This window comes from Heterodontus francisci, unplaced genomic scaffold (genome assembly GCF_036365525.1).
Source record: "Heterodontus francisci isolate sHetFra1 unplaced genomic scaffold, sHetFra1.hap1 HAP1_SCAFFOLD_985, whole genome shotgun sequence".
Taxonomy (NCBI): domain Eukaryota; kingdom Metazoa; phylum Chordata; class Chondrichthyes; order Heterodontiformes; family Heterodontidae; genus Heterodontus; species Heterodontus francisci.
Window position 1 is genome coordinate 50,796 of NW_027141558.1, and position 12,938 is coordinate 63,733.

The 12,938-nt window shown below is 56.5% G+C and overlaps 1 pseudogene; it reads right to left on the bottom strand.

Annotated features, from left to right (window-relative positions):
- The window catches only part of LOC137364028 (transient receptor potential cation channel subfamily V member 5-like), a 188,201-nt pseudogene that overhangs the window by 7,179 nt on the left and 168,084 nt on the right, over positions 1 to 12,938 (bottom strand).

Here is a 12,938-nt window from a genome sequence, read left to right on the forward strand (position 1 = left end):
TGTAACAGGGGTGAGAGGGGCTGAATGGGCCTCCTCCTGTTCCCGTGTAACAGGGGTGAGAGGGGCTGAATGGGCCTCCTCCTGTTCCCGTGTAACAGGGGTGAGAGGGGCTGAATGGGCCTCCTCCTGTTCCTGTGTAACAGGGGTGAGAGGGGCTGAATGGGCTTCCTCCTGTTCCCGTGTAACAGGGGTGAGAGGGGCTGAATGGGCCTCCTCCTGTTCCTGTGTAACAGGGGTGAGAGGGGCTGAATGGGCCTCCTCCTGTTCCCGTGTAACAGGGGTGAGAGGGGCTGAATGGGCCTCCTCCTGTTCCCGTGTAACAGGGGTGAGAGGGGCTGAATGGGCCTCCTCCTGTTCCCGTGTAACAGGGGTGAGAGGGGCTGAATGGGCCTCCTCCTGTTCCCGTGTAACAGGGGTGAGAGGGGCTGAATGGGCCTCCTCCTGTTCCCGTGTAACAGGGGTGAGAGGGGGCTGAATGGGCCTCCTCCTGTTCCCGTGTAACAGGGGTGAGAGGGGCTGAATGGGCCTCCTCCTGTTCCCGTGTAACAGGGGTGAGAGGGGCTGAATGGGCCTCCTCCTGTTCCCGTGTAACAGGGGTGAGAGGGGCTGAATGGGCCTCCTCCTGTTCCCGTGTAACAGGGGTGAGAGGGGCTGAATGGGCCTCCTCCTGTTCCCGTGTAACAGGGGTGAGAGGGGCTGAATGGGCCTCCTCCTGTTCCCGTGTAACAGGGGTGAGAGGGGCTGAATGGGCCTCCTCCTGTTCCCGTGTAACAGGGGTGAGAGGGGGCTGAATGGGCCTCCTCCTGTTCCCGTGTAACAGGGGTGAGAGGGGCTGAATGGGCCTCCTCCTGTTCCCGTGTAACAGGGGTGAGAGGGGCTGAATGGGCCTCCTCCTGTTCCCGTGTAACAGGGGTGAGAGGGGGCTGAATGGGCCTCCTCCTGTTCCCGTGTAACAGGGGTGAGAGGGGCTGAATGGGCCTCCTCCTGTTCCCGTGTAACAGGGGTGAGAGGGGCTGAATGGGCCTCCTCCTGTTCCCGTGTAACAGGGGTGAGAGGGGCTGAATGGGCCTCCTCCTGTTCCCGTGTAACAGGGGTGAGAGGGGCTGAATGGGCCTCCTCCTGTTCCTGTGTAACAGGGGTGAGAGGGGCTGAATGGGCCTCCTCGTGTTCCCGTGTAACAGGCTCGAGAGAGAGGCTGAATGGGCCTCCTCCTGTTCCTTTGTGAGGTGGGAGTGTGGAATGTGGGGAGATGGGAGTGAGGGATGTGGAAAAGGGGGATGAGCGTTGTGGGGAAGTGAGAGTGAGGGATTTGGGTAGGTGAGGGTGAGGGATATGGGGAAGAGGGATTGAGAGATATGGGAAAGTGGGAGTGAGGGGTGTGGGGAGGTGGGAGTGATGGATGTGGTGAAGTGGCAGTGAGGGATATGGGGAAGGGGGAGTGAGTGATGTGGGGAAGGGGGAGTGAGGGATGTGGTGAAGTGGGAGTGAGGGATGTGGGGAATTGGGAGTGAGGGATGTGGGGAAGTGGGTGTGAGGGATGTGGGGAAGTGGGAGTGAGGGATGTGGGGAAGTGGGTGTGAGGGATGTGGGGAAGTGGGTGTGAGGGATGTGGGGAAGTGGGTGTGAGGGATGTGGGGAAGTGGGAGTGAGAGATGTGGGGAAGTGGGAGTGAGGGATGTGGGGAAGTGGGTGTGAGGGATGTGGGGAAGGGGGAGTGAGGGATGTGGGGAAGGGGGAGTGAGGGATGTGGGGAAGGGGGAGTGAGGGATGTGGGGAAGTGGGTGTGAGAGATGTGGGGAAGTGGGAATGAGGGATGTGGGGAAGTGGGTGTGAGGGATGTGGGGAAGTGGGTGTGAGGGATGTGGGGAATTGGGAGTGAGGGAAGTGGGGAAGGGGGAGTGAGGGATGTGGGGAAGTGGGAGTGAGGGATGTGGGGAAGTGGGAATGAGGGATGTGGGGAAGTGGGTGTGAGGGATGTGGGGAATTGGGAGTGAGGGAAGTGGGGAAGGGGGAGTGAGGGATGTGGGGAAGTGGGAGTGAGGGATGTGGGGAAGTGGGAGTGAGGGATGTGGGGAAGTGGGAGTGAGAGATGTGGGGAAGTGGGAATGAGGGATGTGGGGAAGTGGGTGTGAGGGATGTGGGGAATTGGGAGTGAGGGAAGTGGGGAAGGGGGAGTGAGGGATGTGGGGAAGTGGGAGTGAGGGATGTGGGGAAGTGGGAGTGAGGGATGTGGGGAAGTGGCAGTGAGGGATCTGGGGAATTGGGAGTGAGGGATGTGGGGAAGTGGGAGTGATGGATGTGGGGAAGTGGGAGTGAGTGATGTGGGGAAGGGGGAGTGAGGGATGTGGGGAAGGGGGAGTGAGGGATGTGAGGAAGGGGGAGTGAGGGATGTGGGGAAGGGGGAGTGAGGGATGTGGGGAAGTGGGTGTGAGGGATGTGGGGAAGTGGGTGTGAGGAATGTGGGGAAGTGGGTGTGAGGAATGTGGGGAAGTGGGAGTGAGGGATGTGGGGAAGGGGGAGTGAGGGATGTGGGGAAGTGGGAGTGATGGATGTGGGGAAGTGGGAGTGAGTGATGTGGGGAAGGGGGAGTGAGGGATGTGGGGAAGGGGGAGTGAGGGATGTGAGGAAGTGGGAGTGATGGATGTGGGGAAGTGGGAGTGAGTGATGTGGGGAAGGGGGAGTGATGGATGTGGGGAAGTGGGAGTGAGGGGATGTGGGGAATTGGGTGTGAGGGATGTGGGAAAGTGGGAGTGAGAGATGTGGGGAAGTGGGAGTGAAGGATGTGGGGAAGTGGGTGTGAGGGATGTGGGGAAGTGGATGTGAGGGATGTGGGGAATTGGGAGTGAGGGATGTGGGGAATTGGGTGTGAGGGATGTGGGGAAGTGGGAGTGAGAGATGTGGGGAAGTGGGAGTGAAGGATGTGGGGAAGTGGGTGTGAGGGATGTGGGGAAGTGGATGTGAGGGATGTGGGGAATTGGGAGTGAGGGATGTGGGGAAGGGGGAGTGAGGGATGTGGGGAAGTGGGAGTGAGGGATGTGGGGAAGTGGGAGTGAGGGATGTGGGGAAGGGGGAGTGAGGGATGTGGGGAAGTGGGAGTGAGGGATGTGGGGAAGTGGGAGTGAGGGATGTGGGGAAGTGGGAGTGAGGGATGTGGGGAAGGGGGAGTGAGGGATGTGGGGAAGTGGGAGTGAGGGATGTGGGGAAGTGGGAGTGAGGGATGTGGGGAAGGGGGAGTGAGGGATGTGGGGAAGTGGGTGTGAGGGATGTGGGGAATTGGGAGTGAGGGATGTGGGGAAGGGGGAGTGAGGGATGTGGGGAAGTGGGAGTGAGGGATGTGGGGAAGTGGGAATGAGGGATGTGGGGAAGGGGGAGTGAGGGATGTGAGGAAGGGGGAGTGAGGGACGTGGGGAAGTGGGAGTGAGGGATGTGGGGAAGTGGGAGTGAGGGATGTGGGGAAGTGGGAGTGAGGGATGTGGGGAAGTGGGAGTGAGGGATGTGGGGAAGGGGGAGTGAGGGATGTGGGGAAGTGGGAGTGAGGGATGTGGGGAAGGGGGAGTGAGGGATGTGGGGAAGTGGGTGTGAGGGATGTGGGGAATTGGGAGTGAGGGATGTGGGGAAGGGGGAGTGAGGGATGTGGGGAAGTGGGAGTGAGGGATGTGGGGAAGTGGGATTGAGGGATGTGGGGAAGGGGGAGTGAGGGATGTGAGGAAGGGGGAGTGAGGGATGTGGGGAAGTTGGAGTGAGGGATGTTGGAAAGGGGGAGTGAGGGAAGTGATGAAGGGGGAGTGAGGGATGTGGGGAAGGGGGAGTGAGGGAAGTGATGAAGGGGGAGTGAGGGATGTGGGGAAGTTGGAGTGAGGGATGTTGGAAAGGGGGAGTGAGGGAAGTGATGAAGGGGGAGTGAGGGATGTGGGGAAGTGGGAGTGAGAGAAGTGGAGAAGTGGGAGTTAGGGATGTGGGGAAGTGGGAGTGAGGGATGTGGGGAAGTGGGAGTGAGGGATGTGGGGAAGGGGGAGTGAGGGATGTGAGGAAGGGGGAGTGAGGGATGTGGGGAAGTTGGAGTGAGGGATGTTGGAAAGGGGGAGTGAGGGAAGTGATGAAGGGGGAGTGAGGGATGTGGGGAAGGGGGAGTGAGGGAAGTGATGAAGGGGGAGTGAGGGATGTGGGGAAGTGGGAGTTAGGGATGTGGGGAAGGGGGAGTGAGGAATGTGAGGAAGGGGGAGTGAGGGATGTGGGGAAGTTGGAGTGAGGGATGTTGGAAGGGGGGAGTGAGGGAAGTGATGAAGGGGGAGTGAGGGATGTGGGGAAGTGGGAGTGAGAGAAGTGGAGAAGTGGGAGTTAGGGATGTGGGGAAGTGGGAGTGAGGGATGTGGGGAAGTGGGAGTGAGGGATATAGAGACAATTTATTTGGAAAGTATGTTCAGAGTGCTGCATTGTAATATCTTAGATTTCTGTGTTTACCGCCCCCTAGTGTTATACTCCACAAAGCTGGCTGATGAAGGATGAAGCTGGAGCCAATCATGTCACAGTCATACATTTATTTTACAAAATACAATGATTACAAACATGCAACTGCGACCACAAACCTTCGCCCCATTTCAGTAAATGTCTCCTTCTATATAATTAACACCCTCCACCTGTCAATGATTAAACACAATTCACACCAAACAGCACGGGAAAATCTCATTCCGAAGCGTGAGAAACAGGAGGTGTGGACGTGGGTCACTCCCCCACGCACCCACGCCCTCCTTCCCCGGCTTAAACCCCGAGGCGAGGGGCTTCGGGGAGGCTCCAAACAGAGAACCCCGAGATCTGCACACCGGGTGTGCGACAGAGCCCCACCACCAGAGCAGGAAAGACCCAGGCTCCATTCCCGGCCCATGCTAAGTTAATTCCCATGCCCACACGAGTGAGCTAGTCTCAGACTCACTGCTGGATGGAGTTGGGGGGTGGGGGGGGTGGTTACGGAATTACTGAGCCCAGGGTTTCCGACTCGCCCTCTCAGACCGGGGTGGGTCAGAATGGAGTTCCTCGGGGTTCCAGTCCGAAAGGGCAGAGCCTCCCCCTTTCCCCCCCGACAACACAGTCCGAAATGAAAAGCCGGGAGACAGGAGACACCCTCTCCCGCCTGGGAAATCCTGACGATCCCTCACAAATGGTACACGTGTTTCGAATCCAGAACGCGGGACGGACACATGGCTGTGCGCCTGACCAGCTCCCAGCCCGGTCCCGAGCCCCTGCAACTCTCGCTGTGCGGGCTGGGATTTTGGGCCTCTTCCCCCTCGCTCGCTTTCTCCGATCCAGAAACCCCCTGCAGCTGGAAATGGCGGACATACCGCCAGACCTTCTGTGAGGAGAGTTCATTCCGATCCTCGACTCTGTGCAGAATGAGAGACAGAGAGTAGCAAACGGAGGCAGGGGGACGAATTAACCCCATCATCCAGTAAACCCCAATCACCCAGTAAACCCCATCACCAAGTAAACCCCAATCACCCAGTAAACCCCCATCACCCAGTAAACCCCAATCACCCAGTAAACCCCAATCACCCAGTAAACCCCCCATCACCCAGTAAACCCCCCATCACCCAGTAAACCCCATCACCCAGTAAACTCCTCATCACCCAGTAAACCCCATCACCCAGTAAACCCCATCACCCAATAAACCCCCATCACCCAATAAACCCCCATCACCCAGTAAACCCCCCATCACCCAGTAAACCCCCCATCACCCAGTAAACCCCCCATCACCCAGTAAACCCCCCATCACCCAGTAAACCCCAATCACCCAGTAAACCCCATCACTCAGTAAACCCCTCATCACCCAGTAAACCCCTCATCACCCAGTAAACCCCTCATCACCCAGTAAACCCCATCACCCAGTAAACCCCATCACCCAGTAAACCCCATCACCCAGTAAACCCCATCACTCAGTAAACCCCTCATCACCCAGTAAACCCCCATCACCCAGTAAACCCCCATCACCCAGTAAACCCCCCATCACCCAGTAAACCCCATATCACCCAGTAAACCCCATCACTCAGTAAACCCCCATCACCCAGTAAACCCCATCACCCAGTAAACCCCCATCACCCAGTAAACCCCCATCACCCAGTAAACCCCATCACCCAGTAAACCCCCATCACCCAGTAAACCCCCCATCACCCAGTAAACCCCCCATCACCCAGTAAACCCCATCACTCAGTAAACCCCCATCACCCAGTGAACCCCATCACTCAGTAAACCCCCATCACCCTGTAAACCCCCATCACCCAGTAAACCCCATCACCCAGTAAACCCCCCATCACCCAGTAAACCCCATCACTCAGTAAACCCCCATCTCCCAGTAAACCCCATCACTCAGTAAACCCCCCATCACCCAGTAAACCCCATCACCCAGTAAACCCCCATCACCCAGGAAACCCCATCACCCAATAAACCAATCAAATGGATTGAGAATGATGCTGGAACCTACCTGAGGTACCAGCTGTTTCCCAATCCGAACCTCCCTCCGTGAATCCCAATCCGAGGCCACAAGCATTTCGGCAACCGGCGTTCCAACAGAATCGTCGTGGCAACAACCTGGTGAAAGCGACAGGTGAGTGAGGGTGACGCCTACATGTGTACAGTGTGAGTGAGGGTGACATCTACCTGTGTACAGGGTGAGTGAGGATGACGTCTACCTGTGTACAGGGTGAGTGAGGGTGACGCCTACCTGTGTACAGTGTGAGTGAGGGTGACATCTACCTGTGTACAGGGTGAGTGAGGGTGACATCTACCTGTGTACAGGGTGAGTGAGGGTGACGCCTACCTGTGTACAGGGTGAGTGAGGGTGACGTCTACCTGTGTACAGGGTGAGTGAGGGTGATGTCTCCCTGTGTACAGGGTGAGTGAGGGTGCTGTCTACCTGTGTACAGGGTGAGTGAGGATGGCCCTACCTGTGTACAGTGTGAGTGAGGGTGACATCTACCTGTGTACAGGGTGAGTGAGGATGACGTCTACCTGTGTACAGGGTGAGTGAGGGTGACGTCTACCTGTGTACAGGGTGAGTGAGGGTGACGTCTACCTGTGTACAGGGTGAGTGAGGGTGACATCTACCTGTGTACAGGGTGAGTGAGGGTGACGTCTCCCTGTGTACAGGGTGTGTGAGGGTGACGTCTACCTGTGTACAGGGTGTGTGAGGGTGACGTCTACCTGTGTACAGGGTGTGTGAGGGTGACGACTACCTGTTTACAGGGTGAGTGAGGGTGACGACTACCTGTGTACAGGGTGAGTGAGGGTGACGTCTACCTGTGTACAGTGTGAGTGAGGGTGATGTCTCCCTGCGTACAGGTTGAGTGAGGGTGACGCCCTACCTTTGTACAGGGTGTGTGAGGGTGACGTCTACCTGTGTACAGGGTGAGTGAGGGTGACGTCTACCTGTGTACAGGGTGAGTGAGGATGGCCCTACCTGTGTACAGGGTGAGTGAGGGTGACGACTACCTGTTTACAGGGTGAGTGAGGGTGATGTCTACCTGTGTACAGGGTGAGTGAGGATGGCCCTACCTGTGTACAGTGTGAGTGAGGGTGACATCTACCTGTGTACAGGGTGAGTGAGGATGATGTCTACCTGTGTACAGGGTGAGTGAGGGTGATGTCTCCCTGTGTACAGTGTGAGTGAGGGTGACATCTACCTGTGTACAGGGTGAGTGAGGGTGACATCTACCTGTGTACAGTGTGAGTGAGGGTGATGTCTCCCTGTGTACAGGGTGAGTGAGGGTGACGACTACCTGTGTACAGGGTGAGTGAGGGTGATGTCTACCTGTGTACAGGGTGAGTGAGGGTGACGTCTACCTGTGTACAGGGTGTGTGAGGGTGACGACTACCTGTGTACAGGGTGAGTGAGGGTGATGTCTCCCTGTGTACAGGGTGAGTGAGGGTGACGACTATCTGTGTACAGGGTGAGTGAGGGTGACGTCTACCTGTGTACAGGGTGAGTGAGGGTGACGTCTACCTGTGTACAGGGTGAGTGAGGGTGATGTCTCCCTGCGTACAGGTTGAGTGAGGGTGACGCCCTACCTTTGTACAGAGTGTGTGAGGGTGACGTCTACCTGTGTACAGGGTGAGTGAGGGTGACGTCTACCTTTGTACAGGGTGAGTGCGGATGGCCCTACCTGTGTACAGGGTGAGTGAGGGTGACGACTACCCGTGTACAGAGTGTGTGAGGGTGATGTCCACCTGTGTACAGGGTGTGTGAGGGTGATGTCTACCTGTGTACAGGGTGAGTGAGGGTGATGTCTACCTGTGTACATGGTGAGTGAGGGTGATGTCTACCTGTGTACAGTGTGAGTGAGGGTGACCCTACCTGTGTACAGAGTGAGTGAGGGTGATGTCTACCTGTGTACAGGGTGTGTGAGGGTGACGACTACCTGTGTACAGGGTGAGTGAGGGTGACGCCTACCTGTGTACAGTGTGAGTGAGGGTGACGACTACCTGTGTACAGGGTGAGTGAGGGTGATGTCTACCTGTGTACAGGGTGAGTGAGGGTGACGTCTACCTGTGTACAGGGTGTGTGAGGGTGACGTCTCCCTGTGTACAGGGTGTGTGAGGGTGATGTCTACCTGTGTACAGGGTGAGTGAGGGTGATGTCTACCTGTGTACATGGTGAGTGAGGGTGACGTCTCCCTGTGTACAGGCTGAGTGAGGGTGACGCCCTACCTGTGTACAGGGTGAGTGAGGATGGCCCTACCTGTGTACAGGGTGAGTGAGGGTGACGACTACCTGTTTACAGGGTGTGTGAGGGTGATGTCTACCTGTGTACAGGGTGAGTGAGGATGGCCCTACCTGTGTACAGAGTGAGTGAGGGTGACGTCTACCTGTGTACAGGGTGAGTGAGGGTGACGCCCTACCTGTGTACAGGGTGAGTGAGGGTGATGTCTACCTGTGTACAGGGTGAGTGAGGGTGATGTCTACCTGTGTACAGGGTGAGTGAGGGTGACGCCCTACCTGTGTACCGGGTGAGTGAGGGTGATGTCTACCTGTGTACAGGGTGAGTGAGGGTGACGCCCTACCTGTGTACAGGGTGAGTGAGGGTGACGTCTCCCTCTGTACAGGGTGAGTGAGGGTGACGCCCTACCTGTGTACAGAGTGAGTGAGGGTGACGCCCTACCTGTGTACAGGGTGTGAGAGGGTGACGCCTACCTGTGTACATGATGAGTGAGGGTGATGTCTACCTGTGTACAGGGTGAGTGAGGGTGATGTCCACCTGTGTACAGGGTTTGTGAGGGTGATGTCTACCTGTGTACATGGTGAGTGAGGGTGACCCTACCTGTGTACAGGGTGAGTGAGGGTGATGTCTACCTGTGTACATGGTGTGTGAGGGTGACGTCTACCTGTGTACAGGGTGTGTGAGGGTGATGTCTACCTGTGTACATGGTGAGTGAGAGTGACCCTACCTGTGTACAGGGTGAGTGAGGGTGATGTCTACCTGTGTACAGGGTGAGTGAGGGTGACGCCCTACCTGTGTACAGGGTGTGTGAGGGTGATGTCTACCTGTGTACATGGTGTGTGAGGGTAACCCTACCTGTGTACAGGGTGAGTGGGGGTGACCCTACCTGTGTTCAGGGTGAGTAAGGGTGACGCCCTACCTGTGTACATGGTGAGTAAGGGTGACGTCTACCTGTGTACAGGATGAGTGAGGGTGATGTCTACCTGTGTACAGGGTGAGTGAGGGTGATGTCTACCTGTGTACAGGGTGAGTGAGGATGACGTCTACCTGTTTACAGGGTGTGTGAGGGTGATATCTACCTGTGTACAGGGTGAGTGAGGGTGATATCTACCTGTGTACAGGGTGAGTGAGGGTGACCCTACCTGTGTACAGGGTAAGTGAGGTTGACCCTACCTGTGTACAGGGTGAGTGAGGGTGACCCTACCTGTGTACAGGGTGAGTGGGGGTGACCCTACCTGTGTTCAGGGTGAGTAAGGGTGACGCCCTACCTGTGTACAGGGTGAGTGAGGGTGACGTCTACCTGTGTACAGTGTGAGTGAGGGTCGCGCCCTACCTGTGTACAGGGTGAGTGAGGGTGATGTCTATCTGTGTACAGTGTGAGTGAGGGTGACGACTACCTGTGTACAGGGTGAGTGAGGGTGATGTCTACCTGTGTACAGGGTGAGTGAGGGTGATGCCTACCTGTGTACAACGTGAGTGAGGGTGACGTCTACCTGTGTACAGGGTGAGTGAGGGTGACGTCTACCTGTGTACAGGGTGAGTGAGGGTGATGTCTACCTGTGTACAGGGTGAGTGAGGGTGATGTCTACCTGTGTACAGTGTGAGTGAGGGTGACGTCTACCTGTGTACAGTGTGAGTGAGGGTGACGTCTACCTGTGTACAGTGTGAGTGAGGGTGACGCCCTACCTGTGTACAGGGTGAGTGAGGGTGATGTCTACCTGTGTACAGGGTGTGTGAGGGTGACGTCTCCCTGTGTACAGGGTGAGTGAGGGTGACGCCCACCTGTGTACAGGGTGAGCGAGGGTGACGTCTCCCTGTGTACAGGGTGAGTGAGGGTGACGCCCTACCTGTGTACAGAGTGAGTGAGGGTGACGCCCTACCTGTGTACTGGGTGTGAGAGGGTGACGCCTACCTGTGTACATGGTGAGTGAGGGTGATGTCTACCTGTGTACAGGGTGAGTGAGGGTGATGTCCACCTGTGTACAGGGTGAGTGAGGGTGATGTCCACCTGTGTACAGGGTGTGTGAGGGAGACCCTACCTGTGTACAGGGTGAGTGAGGGTGATGTCTACCTGTGTACATGGTGAGTGAGGGTGACGCCTACCTGTGTACATGGTGAGTGAGGGTGATGTCTACCTGTGTACAGGGTGAGTGAGGGTGATGTCCACCTGTGTACAGGGTGAGTGAGGGTGATGTCCACCTGTGTACAGGGTGTGTGAGGGTGACGCCCTACCTGTGTACAGGGTGTGTGAGGGTGATGTCTACCTGTGTACATGGTGAGTGAGGGTGACCCTACCTGTGTACAGGGTAAGTGAGGGTGACCCTACCTGTGTACAGGGTGTGTGAGGGTGACCCTACCTGTGTACAGGGTGAGTGGGGGTGACCCTACCTGTGTTCAGGGTGAGTAAGGGTGACGCCCTACCTGTGTACATGGTGAGTGAGGGTGACGTCTACCTGTGTACAGGATGAGTGAGGGTGATGTCTACCTGTGTACAGGGTGAGTGAGGGTGATGTCTACCTGTGTACAGGGTGAGTGAGGGTGACCCTACCTGTGTACAGGGTGAGTGAGGGTGATGTCTACCTGTGTACAGGGTGAGTGAGGGTGATGTTTACCTGTGTACCGGGTGAGTGAGGGTGATGTCTACCTGTGTACAGGGTGTGTGAGGGTGACCCTACCTGTGTACAGGATGAGTGAGGGTGATGTCTACCTGTGTACAGGGTGTGTGAGGGTGATGTCTACCTGTGTACAGGGTGAGTGAGGGTGACGACTACCTGTGTACAGGGTGAGTGAGGGTGACCCTACCTGTGTACAGGGTGTGTGAGGGTGACCCTACCTGTGTACAGGGTGAGTGAGGGTGATGTCTACCTGTGTACAGGGTGAGTGAGGGTGATGTTTACCTGTGTACCGGGTGAGTGAGGGTGATGTCTACCTGTGTACAGGGTGAGTGAGGGTGATGTCTACCTGTGTACAGGTGTACATGGTGAGTGAGGGTGATGTCTACCTGTGTACATGGTGAGTGAGGGTGACCCTACCTGTGTACAGGGTGAGTGAGGGTGACGCCTACCTGTGTACAGGGTGAGTGAGGGTGACCCTACCTGTGCCCTCCACAGCTGGTCCCTTTCGTGTGCCACTCGCCAGTGTGTGTCTCCCATCATCGCTATCAAGAGGTTTACCATCAACAGGAACGCAAAGATCATGTATGACACATACATGATCTTAATGATGGCGGGTGTGAATTTTTCATAGTTGATGGGAATGTCAAGTAATCCGAGGAATAGCTGAAACATGGTGAACAGGCACATGCTGAAATCCCGGAAATGGGGCCACAGGTCTGGCTGCAGAGTCTGGAAGGTGATGTAGAATGCTGTGGAGGGAGAAAGAGAGAGAGAGGGGAGAAAGCGAGTGGGGGGGGGGGGGGGGAAAGAAGGAGGGGGGATAGAAAGAGAGAGGGGGAGAGAGAGAAGGGAAAAAGAGAGAGAGGGGGAGAGAAAGAGAGAGGAGAGAGAGGGGAGTGAAAGAGAGAGAGGGGAGAAAGCGAGTTGGGGGGGGGGAAAGAAGGAGGGGGGATAGAAAGAGAGAGAGGGGAGAGAGAGAAGGGAAAAAGAGAGAGAGGGGGAGAGAAAGAGAGAGGAGAGAGAGGGGAGTGAAAGAGAGAGAGGGGAGAAAGCGAGTTGGGGGGGGAAGAAGGAGGGAGATAGAAAGAGAGAGAGGGGAGAGAGAGAAGGGAAAAAGAGAGAGAGGGGGGAGAAAGAGAGAGGAGAGAGAGGGGAGGGAAAGAGAGAGAGGGGAGAGAGAAAGAGGGGGGGAGAAAGAACGAGGGGGCGAAAGAGAGAGGAGGGAGAAAAAGACAGAGGGGGAGAAAGAGAGAGAGGGGGCGAAAGAGAGAGGGGGAGTGAAAGAGAGGGGGAGATAAAGAGAGAGGGGGAGAAAGAGAGAGGGGGAGAAAGAGAGAGGGGGAGTGAAAGAGAGAGGGGGAGTGAAAGAGAGAGGGGGAGTGAAAGAGAGGGGGGAGATAAAGAGATGGGGGGAGAAATAGAGGGGGAGAGAAAGAGAGAGGGAGGGAGAAAGATGGAGAGGGATATAAAGGGAGAGAGTGAGAAAGAGAGAGAGAACGGGAGAAAGAGAGAGAGGGGGAGAAAGAGAGAGGGAGGGAGAAAGAGAGAGGGAGGGACAAAGAGAGAGTGTGGGAAAGAGAGAGAGAACGTGAGAAAGAGAGAGAGGGGGAGAGAAGGAG